General features: G+C 59.9%; 1 protein-coding gene across 2 annotated transcripts in view; it reads right to left on the bottom strand.

Annotated features, from left to right (window-relative positions):
* Nucleotides 1–5,471, bottom strand: part of SHISAL1 (shisa like 1) — a 140,246-nt gene that overhangs the window by 73,680 nt on the left and 61,095 nt on the right. The gene's annotated exons all lie outside the window — the stretch shown is intronic.

Genomic DNA, 5,471 nt, shown 5'->3' with positions numbered 1-5,471 from the left:
CCCCCCCCCCCCCCCACCCAGAGGAAGAGAGCACCCCTCCCGAATCACGCAGGACGAGACAGAGGTTCAGAGGCGCGCCCGACGGGAGGCGGCCACGGTCGGAACTCGACTCCGTCCGGCTCAGAACCAAACTGCCGGGGGCACCAAGCGGCCTGGGCCCCCAGACTTGGGCCACCACCCCTGGTCCCGTGGAACGGGGACAACAGACGTTTGCCCGGGAGATGGCTACAAAGCCCGTTCTATCTCATGGCTCGCGGCCCTCGAAAGGAAGCCCCCTCCCCACTGCCCTGATCCTTGGCCTGTGATGCTTCCTGAGAGCTGTCATTCTTCCCTCCCTCTGTCCGTCCGTCCCTCCACCCATCCACCCACTCACCCGTCCCTCCCCCTGCCGGCCCGCCCCTCCACCTTGTCCGTCCTGTCCGGGCACCCCTGGGCTAGGAGCTGTGTACAGAGCTAAACCGGGAGAGACGTGGTCTCCATCCTTCGAGGGCAGAGAGAAACTCCACTGCTCTGTGCCTCCTGGATGCTTCGGTTATTAAACACGACAGTGGTGACAATGACGGTACCATTTCCTGAGCACTTACTAGGGGTCAGGCGCAACGCCAAGCACGCTCCTTGCATTTATTCATTTAACTCTTGAAAGAACCTTGTGAGGTGGCCGCTGTCCCCACTTTTTAGATGAGGGCGCTGAGGCCCAGAAAGGTGACGCAACTGGGGTCTGAGCCCCGACGGTCCCTCCAGAGTTCTGGGGCGGTAAACAATGGTTGTCACTGTAACTGGCCCAGGAGCCCACAGTGTCAGGATTCTTACCTGGAACCCTCAAAAGCACCCCTGTAACTTATCACTACCAACGTTATCCACCTTTCGCAAAGGAGGAAACTGAGGCCAGGAGTGAAACAAGCAGCCGGACGCTGGGGCTGGGCTGTGAACGCAGGAGGGGGGACCGGGGCTGGCCCCCGTGCTGCCAGGCTCTGTGGTCTAATGGCTCCCTCGATACGTTTGTTCATTCAGTCAACAACCACCACCACGGAGTCCCCCGCTCTGGAGGTTCAGGGACGATCAGGTGCGGTCCCTGCCTGGCTGCTTCAGGAAGGGCCGGAGCGATACAAACAGCAACAGTGACCTTCCCGCTCGTTGTGATAAAGCGAGAAAGCAGAGAGCTGGCGGGCTCCTGAGCACAGGCCCCGTGCACACGAAGCACCTTCTGCAAATCTTATCTGGTTCTCACCGTAACCGGTTTCGCAGATGAGGAAACAGAGGCCCAGGGGCCATGGCACTCGCCCCGGGTCACAGAGTTCGGAACAAGCAAAGGGGAAACTTGTCCAGGGTGGAGGATCTGTGCCAGGAGCCTCCCCCCAGCTCTGCCCGTTGCCCTGACAACGGGCCTCAGCTCAGAGGCTGGGCCCACTCCCCAGGGGACTTGGGGTCCCTGGGATTCAATTCCAGGAAGCCATCCCCAGACGATGCCACCTTCCCGCCCTGCTCCCTGAAAAAGTGAAACAACAAAGACCTCAGGAACAAGCTGGACCCCCGCTGAGCTGAAGGCCTGGCCTCTGGGGCTCAGTGGTGATGCCCGGCTTCCTGCAAATGGGCAGAGGGGGGCCCTCCCCCATTTTCTGGAGGTAGAGACTGAGGCTCGGAGCCCGCGGATCTTGCCAGGACCCACGTCCTGAAGCCCAGCCTGAGCTACAGCCCAGGAGGAGCCGGGCTCAGAGGGAAAGAGAGGAAACTTTCTAGACTTTGGGATTAGTGTCTGTGGTTCCCATTGAATTTTTAGAAGTTCCGTACAGCAGCTTATACTTGTTCCTCTACCCCCCTCCCCCCAGCCCGAGCCCACGGGATCCAGAACCTTGAGTTTCAGAGCCCTGTCTGCCTATGACCCTGGACGCCTCGATTCCCCTCTGGGCTCTGTTCTCCTTAGGGAAAGGGAGACCCAGAAGTTGGCCTTGGGGTTTCCTGCGGCTGCTGGAAGATAATGGATATGAAAGGGCTTCGTAATAAAGGAACCTGCAAATGTTAAAATTGGAAGATGCCACTGGGAGCCCAAGCCAATGTGAGACCCGGGATCTTCCTCAGGCTCCTCCTCTGTCCTGAAATGCCCCCCGCCCTCCTCTGCCTGGCACACTCCTACTCACCCTTCAAGACCCAAGCCAAAAGTCACCTCCTCCAGGGAGCCCTCCCTGCCCCGTCAGGCAGGGTGGGTGGGACCTTGCAGATGCCTGCTTTATTCTGTTCTGCACCCCCCCCCGCCCCCGCCCCCACCACAAACACACTGCAAAACCCACCGGGGCAGGGTCCTGGTCTGATCGTCTCTTGCCTCCTGGGCCTGGCACCGTGTCTGGACACAGGGTAGGTGCCCCGGAAATGTGGAAGGAAAGCAAAAGCTAAAGGCATTTTCTGTTCGTCTACAAATCCAGCTGCACACCCAAGATTCTCCCCGCAGAGGAAAAAGGAGCCCGAAGTGAAAGCAAATCACCATCGTTTCCTTAACCAGCTCAGGGAGCCGCGGAGGAAATTCTCACACTGGATTATGGGAGGGATTTTGCCTTTATTTTTAATTTGTGCCAATATCTAAGAAAGTGGCACTTTATTCTGAGCCCATCATGCACCGAGGAGCTTCGAATCTGGCGCAGGAGGCAAACTTTCCCGGCCCAATTTCCCGATGCACGGCTCTTCTCTGAGGCTTGCTTGCCAGCGAGGAATAATCAGATTATGTAGCTGGGTTTTAAAAGATCACGGTTTGTCTCATTTTCCAGGGAAGTGTGAACTAAAAAAAAAAAAAAAAAAATTTTTTTTTTTTCCCTCCCGGGGCTCTGTTAAGAGCTTCCAGAACTTAATTCAGTGTTAAATGGGTGTAATTTGGGAAACTCATGCATTATTTCTTAATTTCTCGAGGCGAGCCTGCACACATCTGCTGAGGTACGTGTGCGTGCGGACAGATGGGCGGTAATCGGAGTGCACGCCCCGGTCGGGGGAGGGGAGGGGGCAGGCGGTCGAAAACACGAGAAGTAAACGCTCCATTCATGGTTGACGTCTAGAAATCTGGGATGGGAGGCATTAGCATTGCATCTCGGCTCCAGCTTTTCCGCCTGCATGGCCGGGGGGGCGGGAGGGGGGGGGGTTTGAAGCCTTTTATTGAAGGGAGTGAAATTCACCACCTAAGGGTGGAGGGCAGGTGGGGGGTCTGAAGCCTTTTACTGGAGTGAAATTCACCATCTAAGGGTGTGCGCAGCCCCCTCCAGGTCCCCCCCCCCATCCCAGGCAGCCTCGGGGCATCCCAGGCAGGGTGGGGGGAGCCTCAGAAAAACACCTACCAAGTCTCCATCCTATCCCTGAACACCCCCGGCCTTCAAGGATGCTCGTTCACCGTGACCTTGAGCCTGTCACAGGCCAGCTTGGGCCTCAGTGTCCCCATCTGTATCTGGATAGGCAGACAAGTTTCCAGGTCCCTCTCGGGACCCACAGCAGCAGCCTCTGGGGCTTCCCCCTAACCGAGCACATATGCCGGGGTCCCCATCTTTGTCTGACCCCCCAACTTCAGGCTATGGAGAGTGGGGGCTTCCACACCCAAGACCCTACTGGGATGTCTCCCCCCCCCCCCCCCCCCCCACCAACCCTCATGTCCCGCATTGCTAAATGGGAAGACAGGCTCACGGGGCGAGTGAGTCACCAGTGAGTGGCCAAGTCAGGAGGCCCAGAGAAGGCTCTCCAGAAAATTTCTGACCCGGTCACGGCCAAGGGGAAAAGGAGCGAGGGGCTTGTCACAGGTGGGCCTAGCTGATACGGGAGGGGGGGGTACATTAACAGGGTCTGGGGTGTCAAGACAGCCACAGTCCCAGCCGGCAGATGATCTGTTTAGACGCTCGGTCATCAAACAATCTGAGCCCTGGTTCATCTCTGGCAGGAACTCCCTGGGGACAGGTCTGAGGCCTTGGGATCTCCTCCATTTCCCCGGGGGGGGGGGGTCACACATAGACAAGGGGTCAAGGAATGTGCGCACTGGAGGCAGGGAGTCAGGAAGGAAGAAGAGAGGCGGGGAGAGAAAAGGAGACGGCTCTGTGCAGGGTGAGACCAAACAGGGCTGGGAGCACCTGCTGTCCCCAGGAGGGCGCAGCCCAGGCCTCTGGTCACCCTCCTCGCTTTCGCTGGCTCCAGATGTTCAGGACACCACCCTACAGAAGAGCGTGTAGGAAACAAGGCCCTCCTGTTCTTAGAGGTCGACTGCTGTTTTGGTGAATTCTAGAAAGGGCCGCTGGGCTGGGAAAAGGCACTTCTTGAGGGAGCTGGGGCCGGGGCTCTCAGTTCATCCTAGGATCAGTGCAGATCTGTTGTGTGACTCAGCTGGGGAGACACAAGCCAGCAGAGGCTGGGTTAATAGAGGCAGAGCATTCCCAAGAAGGGAGGTGAAACCTATCACTGGAGCGTGAGACGAGCCGCTCTCTGGACCAGTCCAGAGCAGAGCAAACAGAAGGAGGTGAGACCCCAGAGACCCGCACGGCATCTGGGGAGCCGCAGGACAGCCGCGAGACAGGAGCTGGGCTCCAGGCAGCGCAGTGTGGTGGTTAGGAGCGTGATCCCGGCAGGGTCACCCGTCACTGCTGTTCTATCGTATGACAGCATCCATAATCGCCGGGCCCGGTGCTTGCTCAGCACAGCACCCGGCGCCTAGTAGGCTTCCTGGCTTTTGCTACCAAAATGCTGTCCTGCTGTGGGGAGGTGCCACCTTGTGCCCCCGTCACCGAAGCTGCGGATCGTAGGCAGGCAGCTGAAGCGGCCAGGTCTGGTGTCCCCGGCTCCCTCCCTCTCCCAGAAGCCAAGGGCCGGCGGCCGGAGGCACTGCTCTCCCCCGCAGCGTGGCCGGAAGCGGGAGGGCTGTCGAGGGTCTGGCCGATTGATTGTCCCAGGGGGCTGGACACCAGACCCGTCTCGTCTTCCCCACCTGCCCTTCCCTCTGCCCGCCCCGACCTCGGGCGTCCATCCTCCCCTCCTCGCTGCCCCACCCCTGCTTCTGAACCCTCGCCCAGGCCGGGGCTGGGGGGGCGTCCAGCTCCCCAGCGCCAGGCCTGCTCGGGCTGCACCATCTGCCAAGCGTCTCTCTAGTCCTGCAGCATCCCCCCCTGCCTGATCTGCATCTTCAACCCGTAGAGGGTCTCTGCCCAGAACACCTTCTGCTCCTCCCGTCTGGCTGATTCGGGCCTGCCTTCTGGAAGGCTCCCCGCCCCCCTGCACCCCTCCTCGGGCCACCCCCTCCCCCGGGGGGTAGATCCTCCCCACCTGCGCCCCCGCACCTCGGCTTCCCCCAGGCAGGGCTCCAACCCCACTGGCTCGTCCGGGGGCTGTTTCCTCAAAAGCTGCCAAGGGCAGAGGTGGGGGGCGGGGGGCTTGTTGGGTTGTGTGCGTGAAGTGAAGGAATGAATGGACGGATGGAGAGCAGGTCCGGGGAGTGGCTCTCGGCATCTCCCTGGGGCAGG

This window comes from Herpailurus yagouaroundi, unplaced genomic scaffold, assembly GCF_014898765.1.
Source record: "Herpailurus yagouaroundi ecotype Mexico unplaced genomic scaffold, PumYag 182, whole genome shotgun sequence".
NCBI lineage: Eukaryota > Metazoa > Chordata > Mammalia > Carnivora > Felidae > Herpailurus > Herpailurus yagouaroundi.
Note: the sequence above shows the minus strand (reverse complement) of the source record. Positions and strands in the feature narration are given on the sequence as shown.